Genomic DNA, 10,469 nt, shown 5'->3' on the forward strand with positions numbered 1-10,469 from the left:
AAATATCTCTTTCGTGAAAACTTTGCCAATCTTTCATATACTATAAAACAGAGACTGGTACAATGGTCACCTCTATCTATGTCTTTGGTAGGTCGTATTAATGTTGTTAAAATGTATGTTCTCCCCAAATTTTTATACTTATTTCAATCTATCCCAATTTATATTCCTAAATCTTTTTTGATTCCTTAGACTCTATTATTTTGTCATATCTGTGGCAGAATAAGCGCTCTAGAATTAATAAAATCCATCTCCAAAAATCTAAAAAAGAGGGTGGCATGGCTTTACCTAACTTTCGTTTATATTATTGGGCAGCTAATATACGTTGTGCTTCCTTTTGGTCTTTCTTCCATGGCCAACCCGAGTGCCCTAACTGGGTGGCAATGGAGTTGAGCTCCACTAAAGAATTATCTATCTCTGCACTTCTTGGCTCTGCACTCCCTAGTAGTCTGTCCAGATTAATAGCTAATCCTCTTGTTAGACACACTCTGCGTATATGGGCTCAGTTTAGGAAATGCTATGGTTTCCATGGTTTTTCCGTTTCCAGCCCTGTCGGACATAATCACCTTTTTTTACCTACCACGTACGATTCAGCATTCCAGGTTTGTCATAGGAAGGGCATTAGACATTTTGAAGATCTTTTCATTGATAACCGCTTCGCTTCTTTTCAGCAGCTCTCTGTTAAGTTCAATCTGCCCATTGCTCATTTTTTTAGATATCTCCAAATCCGACACTTTATTGCTCCTTTAATTCCTAACTTTCCTGAAATGCCTGCGAAAAATGCTATGGACTTATTTCTTTCCATTAATCCACTAGGTAAAGGTTTAATATCAATTATCCAAGATAAATTAGCAGCCTTACGACGGGCCCCTGCGGATAAAATTAAAATGGCATGGGAGCATGATTTAAATACCTCCTTATCTGATGAGAGCTGGGACTCGATTCTCAAATCGGTTAACTCAACCTCTCTTTGTGCTCGCCATTGCCTTTTACAGTTTAAGATTGTTCATAGAGCCCATATGTCTAAATCTAAACTATCGCGATTCTACCCTGACATTAGTCCGCTCTGTGATAAATGCAAGAGGGGCGAGGCCTCTCTCATTCATATGCACTGGTTCTGTCCTAGCTTGGAGAAATTCTGGAAAGATGTCTTCACTACGTTATCGTATATTCTGAATCAGCACCTAGAACCAAACCCCTTAATTGCTCTGTTCGGTTTCCGAGGCGAGATAGATTTATGTCTGGGTCTGACCAAATGCCGAATATTGTCCTTTGCCTCTCTCCTGGTTAGACACTTGATCCTCCTTAGATGGAGAGATGTTGCCCCGCCCACTCGTGCTCAATGGCTTAACGACATTATGGCCTGCTTGGACCTCGAAAAAAATTCATTATTCAGTTCTTAATTCGGAGCTAAAGTTCCATAAGGTCTGGGGACCTTTTATCGAGTACTTTCATAACCTTCCTCTTGACTAGGGTTTTTTTTTCTTTTCGATCCCTTGCTTTCAGCTCCTTTTTTTCTGGTAGTAGGCATTATTATCCTCTGTTGCTAAGTGTGCTCACAGTCTGGGAGCTTGGCTGTCCTGACTTATACTCTCTATATTGTGTTGTGGTTGGTCTGGAGTTGCTGTTGTTTTTTCTTGTGTTGTGTGGGCTTGGGGAGGACACTAAGTTTACTTGTCTTCAATTTAGGTGCTTTTTTTTAAATTCTCTCTCTCTGTATCATATTGTCATTGTATGCTTAATTTTGCACTGTATTAATGTTCCTTATTGTAATTTGGGTTTTTTTAATCTGTAAAATGTATTTAAAAAAAATAAAAAATATTTTCTTAAAATTATCGAAATTCAGAATGATGAGGAAGCAACAATGCTTCTCAAAAATATTGGCTTTGTGGTATATGACTGTGAACCACATACTGACAAAAAACAGAACCCGCTTGGACATTGTTACGCATCGAGTCTTAAAGCTTTTGCTGTCCCAACTTGAACCAAATACTTCACCTCTTGTTAAGGATCACTTTGACGTCAAACCCATTGTACAGCGCAGAAACTGTGCAAGTTAGGTTTAAAAACCAATAAAATAATTAAATCAGAATAATTTTCCCGTGTTAGCATATGGTAGACATGTTTTGTGCACTACGGAGGCGCTGGAGAGTATATTGTGCCTAAGAGGGGCCTTGGCAAGCATGAAAGTGCTTTAAGGTGGTGTTGGGCTCACAATGGTTGTGAAACACTGGTGTGGATTCATATAGACCAAGTCAGACCAAAACGGCCCTCGGGCCTAACGAGTCCATGCTGACCACAGTGTGCACCCGGCTCGTCTCTATTGCCTACGTTCAGCTCAGATCCCTCCAACCCTTGTGTCCTCAATATATCTATCCAAGGGCTTCTTAAATGATACTATTGTACTATACCTGCCTCAACGACTTCCTCTGATAACTCGTTCGATATACGGACATGTTACCCTCAAACTCCCATTTAAAACTTTGCCCTCTCACCCTGCACCGGTGTCCACTGACTTTGAGCTCCCCTTCTCTCGGGAAGAACACCATCCACGTTCTATGCCTCCCATTATTTCACAATTCAGTAACCCCTCGTTCTCTGGTATTCCTTTAACCGAGGTTTTCAAGTATTTTTTGATCCTTCTCCAGTCGATCCATGGCTTTTCTTTCACAGGATTTACCAAAACTGTAAAAACGTTCAAGGTAAATGTATTATGGGTTGGTGTCTGTCCATCGTGTCCGACAATGACCCAAAACCTGAGGTTTTAAAGTGAGAAAAGCCCTTGCTCTGGGGCAGTTCCACTCTCGACCACGGAAGTCCAGGTCCAGTGGGACCAACAAGCGTCACCAACTCCATTGTTTGCAGCGGGTGACCATGGCTTCTTCTGTGCTCTGGCATGCACTTCGCTCTCCGTGCAGCGTTGCCTTCTTGGCCGCTTGATTATATTTATTGAGATACAGGCGGATTTCGCCCTTCCAACCCTTCAAGCCGTGCCGTTCACCAATCCCCTAATTCAAACACTGAACAATTAACCTACAAACCAGTACGTCTTTGGACTGTGGGAGGAAACCAGGACACCTGGAGGAAGCCCACGCGGTTACGGAGACAACATATGAACTCCTCACAGGCAGTGCTGTGCTAACCACCACGCTACCGTGCCACCGAACTCGCTGTAGAGCTCACCGGCGCCATCTGCCGGAGATGACTTCCAATGCTAGGACAGGCGGCGGCCCTCAGCCGGTTCAGCCCGCCTGTAACACCGAGTGTTACATGCATACAGCTACTTGGAGCCACAGGTGAGAGCTGGATGTCCACTGGGGACCAAAGATGAGCAAGCCACTTTACCAGAAGCGCTACCCCTCCCTGGACACCCCATGCACCCAATTTATTATCAAAGTACAGTTACGTTACCATACACTACCTACACATTCATTTACTTGCGAGCATTCACTGGAACAAGGAATCAATTAAAAGCTGCACCAAAACACTGACATACAATGGAACAACCCTGAAGTCTGAGGAAATGACTTTGATCATTCACCTTATCCATCCCCTGCATCATTTATTAGCCTCCTTTGAGATCGACACTCTCTGCCCCGCGTGGGCTTTCAGGACCTCCAGTCAAAGTAGTTTCCTTGTAAATCTTCTGCACCTTCTCCAGCTTGATAATGTCTCTGCTACAACAGGGGGGGCAAAACTGTACTTAACACTCCAAGTGCGCCCTCACCGACGGCTTATGTAACTGCGACATAATGACCCCGCTCCTGAACCTCATACCCTGACTGATGAGGGTCAGCATGCTAGCTGACTTCTTCAACGCGCTGCCAACTTGCGCGTCCATCTCCAGCGAATTCTGTACCTGCACTGCTCTGTTCTACCACACTTGACCGTGCCCTATTACCTCTAACTGTATAGATCCTGCCTGCTTTGAATGTCCGGAATGCATGACGTCACAGTTGTCTAAGTTCAAATCCATTTCTCATTCTTCAGGCTGTCTCTACAACTGACCACATCTTTTTGAAAATCAAACTGCTGCAGCAAGCTCCCCGATTTAATGCCATCACGGGTAACGTTCCCCCTATTGTTTTTACAGCTGCAGGGCGTCAGAAGGGGGATGAATAGGGAGGGGCGCATAGGAAGCGATCCCTGCAGAAAGGGGAAAATGGGCGGAGGGGCGGATGTTACGGAGAATTATGTGCTGGATGCGGAGGCTAGTGGGGTGGTAGATGATGACAAGATATGGCGGCTGGAAGATGGGATGAGGGAAAATGTGCATGAAAGAGATGCCGATGAGGACAACATCCTTGGTGGAGAAAGGGAAACCCCTTTCTTTGAAGAAGATGTACATCTCATTAATTCTGGCATGAGAAGCCTCACCCAAAGAGCAGACGCGGCGGAGATGGAGGGAATAAGAGAAGTGGGTGGCATTTTTAAAATTGACGGGGTGGGAAGAGTTATAGTCCGGAGAACTGTGAGAGTCCGTGGGTTTTCAAAAGATATGTAGTTAGACTTTCTCCAGAGATGGAGCAGAGAGCTCGAGAAAGAGGAGGGCGGTGTTGGAAATGGACCAAGTAAATGTAAGGGCAGGGTGGAACTTCGAGGTAAAATCCATGAAATCGACGAGCTCAGCATGCATGAAAGAGGCAGCACCAATGCAGACGTCGATGTAGTGTAGGATGAGTTGGAGAGCGATGTTGGTGCAGCATTGGGACGTGGACTAATCAACGTAGCCGACGGATAGGTAGGCAAAGCTTGCACCCATGCGACAGCTCACGGCTACACCTATGGTTTGAAGTAAGAGGGAGAAGCCGAAGGAATAATTATTGGGGTTGAGGACCAGTTCCACCTGACGGGGGAGAGTGGTGGTGGTGGGGGTGGGGAGAATTCTAGTTGGGTCTGTCGTCCAGAAAGAAGTGGAGAGTTTTATGGCCCTCCTGATGGGAGATGAGGGCATATGGGGACAAGACATCCATCGTGAAAATGAGACGATCTGGGCCAGGGAACTTAAAGTCATTGAAAAGATCAAATCAAGAGCATATGAAGTGTCATGGAAGTAGGTATAAATGGACTGAAGGGACTAAAACAGAGTTGAGGTATGCAGACACAAGTTCAGTGGGGCAGAAGCAGGCAGAAACAATAGGTCTAACTGGATTGTCAGGTTTATTTGTGTGCGTTCATTCTGTGCTGCATCTGCAAGGCTGAGTCCGGCGGCTCCGTAGAACTCAATAGCGGGGGTATTCCCTTCTGCCGCCGGCGTGGGATGACGAGTCAATCGGGGACCCTGAGGACTTGTGGAAACTGTGTGGTGGTTTCTTTCGAACTTATAGTCTTTTAACATCTCTGGACTATTTTTACTGTGCCCATGGTCTGTTTTTTTTTTATCAATTATGACATTGTTTGCACTGTTGTAACTGTGCGGTTTTATGTAGCACTTGTATTTGTTTTCGTTTTTGGTTTGTAGGTGGTAGAGTTGGTTTCCTGACTTGGTGTGTCTGGGTAGTCTTGTTTAGTCTGTTGGGTTTGGAGCTCCTTTCCGGGAACGTGCTAAGATGGTAGCTCGATATAAATACGCAGCAGCCTCTCCGGACTCTGGATTTAGAGATTGCCAAACGTTATGTGGAGTTTCTGGTGTGGTCTGTTTTGTCGTGCACTTTTGTGATATCATTCTGGAAGAATGTTGTTTCACTTTTTAACTGCATTGCAGTTGTGGTTTCTAAATGACAATAAACCGAAATTCAATTCAATTCAACTCAATTGAATTATGAATCTTGGGTAGGAGCTAGGAACGGGAGGTGTGGGGTAAGGGAACTATAAAGTTGGTGGCAGTAGATGGGAGATTCTCAGAGTCGGTGTCAGTGTAGGAGAAAATGGCCTAGTGGCTGCTTAAGGGGCACTTTTTAATGTTTTTGTAATATGCATACTATGAATATGTCGAACGAAAAGCGAAAATTGATTTTATTTATTAATTAATGTGTACGATGAAATACAATGCACCTTTTTTCTCATCTTCTTTTATTTCAGCTGCGTGGCACCAGAGGATATGTGCACGAGAGCATCTCAGTTCCTGTACGGCCACGCACTCACACGGCTCAGAGGAGAGTCACCGGTACTCCTCTGTTCCTCTGTCCTACCACACTTAACTGTGTCCTGCCATTCACTCCATAGGTCCTACCTGGTTTGAACGGTCGAAATGCATCACCTCATACTTGTCTAAACTGAAATGCATTTTAAGTTCCTCAACCCATCTCCTTAACTGATCACGATCTCCTGGAGAGTCATGGTTACCTTGTTTCCCTATCAACATGAACCTCTTGATTTAATATTATCACAAGAGTTGAGGTCTCTGTTGTAGGCACTGTTCCCTCTCAGCTGCACAGTCACACAGTAACTGAAATGCTCCCACACACAGAACTTTGGTTGCCACGCAACTGGTATTTTCTGCGACATAATGTGAACATAACCTTGAAATTGTATTAATATAACCGTGAAATCTATGTTAATATCGTTGTGAAATACCCTGTAATTATGTTAACGAATATAATCCATATTTTTTCTAAATAATAAACGTACCACAAAATTTACTTCGAAACATTTTAGAAATTCAATGCATTTACATTGCCAGTGTTTCAAGTTACAACGCTGTTACAAATTGTAAGAATAAACGCAGAATGAAAGTTGGTAGCTCATTGTTAATAATCCGCCAGCCTGCTGAACACCGATGGCATCTAGTCAAAACATTTTACTTTTGCCGATGTGCCTGTCTGTTGTTTTGACTGCCTGACATCTTTTACTTGTATTGGGAACTATGGTTTGTATTTGTTCCATGTACATATTACAAAAAAAACACATAGCAAGAGGATAAGATGTGAAAGAATAGGACCTATCAAGTGTGAGAGTGGGAAAGTGTATATGGAACCGGAGGAAATAGCAAAGGTTCTTAATGAATACTTTACTTCAGTATTCACTGTGGAAAAGGATCTTGGTGAATGCAGTGATGATTTGCAGCGGACTGAAAAGCTTGAGCATGTAGATATTAAGAAACAGGATGTGCTGGAGCTTTTGGAAAGCATTAAGTTGGATAAGTCGCCGGGACCGGATGAAGATGTACCGCAAGCTACTGTGGGAGGCAAGGAAGGAGATTGCTGCGCCTCTGTCTCTGATCTTTGCATCATCAATGGGGACAGGACAGGTTCCGGAGGCTTGTAGGGTTGCGGATGCTGTTCCCTTATTCAAGAAAGGGAGCAGAGATAGCCCAGGTAATTATAGACTAGTGAGTCTTACTTCAGTTGTAGGTAAATTGATGGAGAAGATCCTGAGAGGCAGGATTTATGATCATTTGGAGAGGTATAATATGATTAGGTATAGAAAGCTGGCTTTGTCAAAGGCAGGTCGTGCCTTACGAGCCTGATTGAATTTTTTGAGGATGTGAATAAACACATTGATGAAGGAAGAGCAATTGATGTCGTGTATATGGATTTCAGCAAGGCATTTGATAAGGCACCCCATGCAAGGCTTATTGAAAAAGTAAGGAGGCATGGGATCCAAGGGAACATTGTTTTGTGGATCCAGAAATGGCTTGCCCACAGAAGGCAAAGAGTGTTTGTAGACAGGTCATATTCTGCGTGGAGGTCAGTCATGAGTGATGCTCATCAGGGATCTGTTCTGGAACTCTTACTCTTCCAGATTTATATAAATGACCTGGATGAGGAAGTGGAGGCAAGGGTTCGTAAGTTTGCTGATGACACTAAGGTTGGAGGTGTTGTGGATAGTGTGGAGGGCTGTCAGAGGTTGCAGCGGGACATTGATAAGATGCAAAACTGGGCTGAGAAATGGCAGATGGAGTTCAACCCAGATAAGTGTGAGGTGGTTCATTTTGGCAGGTCAAATATGATGGCAGAATATAGTATAAATGTTAAGACTTGGTAGTGTGGAGGATCAGAGGGATCTTGGGTTCCGAGTCCATAGGATGGTCAAAGCAGCTGCGCAGGTTGACTCTGTGGTTAAGAAGGCGTACGGTGTATCAGCCTTTATCAATCCTGGGACTGAGTTTAAGAGCCGAGAGGTAATGCTACAGCTATATAGGACTCGTGTCAGATCCCACTTGGAGTACTATGCTCATTTCTGGTCGACTCACTATAGGAAGGATGTGGAAACCATAGAAAGAGTGCAGAGGAGATTTTCTAGGATGTTGCCTGGATTGCGGAGCATGCCTTATGAGAACAGGCATTTTCTCCTTGGAGCGACGGAGGATGAGAAGTGACCTGATGGAGGTGTATAAGATAATGAGAGGCATTGATCGTCTGGATAGTCAGAGGGTTTTTTCCAGGGCTGAAATGGCTGTCATAAGAGGGCACAGGTTTAAGGTACTGGGAAGTAGGTACAGAGGAGATGTCAGGGGTAAGTTTTTTATGCGGAGAGTGGTGAGTGCATGGAATGGGCTGCCGGCAACGGTGGTGGAGGCGGATACGATAGGGTCTTTTAAGAGACTTTTGGATAGGTACATGGAGCTTAGAAATATAGGGGGCTATGGGTAACCCTAGTAATTTCTAAGGTAGGGACATGTTCGGCACAACTTTCTGGGCCGAAGGGTCTGTATTGTGCTGTAGGTTTTCTATGTTTCAACATGTTTAAAACCACGCAGTTTTCAGGCTGTGTAAATATTTCCAGCTCAGAGCAGAGGTTGTGTGCCAAATCCTGGACGTTTCCCACACAGATGAATCGCCATAACCCAGGATCAATCCATGGTCACTGATGTGTGGAGACAGTGCTTTTACCCGCTGATCTTATTACTAAATGGCCATCGCATTCATGATGGCCCAGAGGGCCTTTTCTTCTGCTGTACTGGACCTGAGGGCTGGGCTGCCGGTTCGGTAGATTGAGAGCAAGGAGGGATAAGGTGGGCCCAATGGCCGGCTCTTCTGGGAGGAATCTTCGGTTCTGCTCCCTCGATAATTACCACCGAGGACACGGATAGTTTGGACCTTGATCTGCAGACGTGTGCCAAATGTGAGGGCAAGTTATTGTTCATAGCGTGAGGGAGGTGGGACGGCGAGGAGGGAGCAGCAATGAGGAGGGAAATGCCGACTGTTGGATGGGCAGTGAGGAAGACCAGTGAAATCTTGAAACCCGTGGCCATGGGACACAGTGCTTTTAAGAAGGCGTATGGTGTAATGGCCTTCATCAACTGTGGGATTGAGTTCAAGAGCTATAAGGTAATGTTAAAGCTATACAGTATAAGACCTTAGTTAGACCCCACATGGAGTACTGTGTTCAGTTCTGGTCACAGAATGTGGATGCTGTAGAGAGAGTTCAAGGATGCTGTCTGGATTGGAGAGCGTGCGTTTTCAGAATAGGTTGAGTGAACTCGGTCTTTTCTCCTTGGAGCGACGGGGGGGCGGGGTGAGGGGTTGCCTGAAAGAGGTGTATAAATCGGTAAGAGGCATTGATCATGTGGCGAACCAGAGGCTTTTTCCCGGGGCCGAAATGGCTTACGAGAGGGTGATATTTTAAGGTGCTTGGAAGTAGGTACAAGAGGGGCGTCAGAGTTAAGTGTTTACACAGAGTGCGGTGGGTGCGTGGAATGCACTGCCAGCAACAGTGTTAGAGGAGGATACAACAGGGTCTTTTAAAAGACTCTTAAATAGGTACTGGAGCTTAGAAAAGCCCAGGATCAACCCATGGTCACTGGTGTGTGGAGACAGTGCTTTTACCCGCTGCTCTAGGCTATGCGTCAGGGAAATTCGAGGCAGTTTCTAGACTGGTTACATGGTCGGCACAACATTGTGGGCTGAAGGGCCTGTCATGTGCTGTCGAGTTCTATGTTTCTATATGCCCTTGGTGGCAGTTGATTACCGAGGGGCAGAACTAAAGAGATCGCCACAGGGTACCTGGCGGTTGGATGTGGGGGGGGAGGAAGAAGTATTGGACCACAGGAGGGGCGGCGAAGAGACGGTTCCACCCTTGTGGACAGAAAATGAATCTCCGCACTGCTGAAAGGGAGGCGATGAGAAGCCTGCCGGAGAGGGGGGTGAGGTGGAAGCACCAGTCCAGGTACGGAGTGGGGTGGCAAGGTGTGCGGACCGGGAGGTGCGGCCGCGGGGGAAGCGAGAGAAGTTGGAGCGTGGCCCGGCTGAGTGTAGAGGGAGGGGGCTGTAGGTCGGGGGGGGGCAGCCCTACCGCTTCACTCTACCGCCAAGGGGGCTGAATTGTCTGCCACCGGGGGCGGGATGTCCACAACCACTTTTCTAGAGGGGAGGGTCTATCCTGGGCCCAACACATTGAAACAATTGCAAAGGCGGCGGCCCGCCTGCGACTGTACTTCATTGCGGGTCTCAAGTGATTCTAGCAAACTTCTACATTTGTACCATGGAGTGCGTTCTTACTGGCAGGATCTGCTATGGAGTGACCTCTGCACGGGATTGCAAGAACCTGCAGAGCGTTGTAAATTCAGTCAGCTCCATCACCGGCACTAG

The sequence above is a fragment of the Hypanus sabinus genome, chromosome 24 (genome assembly GCF_030144855.1).
Source record: "Hypanus sabinus isolate sHypSab1 chromosome 24, sHypSab1.hap1, whole genome shotgun sequence".
Lineage (NCBI taxonomy): Eukaryota > Metazoa > Chordata > Chondrichthyes > Myliobatiformes > Dasyatidae > Hypanus > Hypanus sabinus.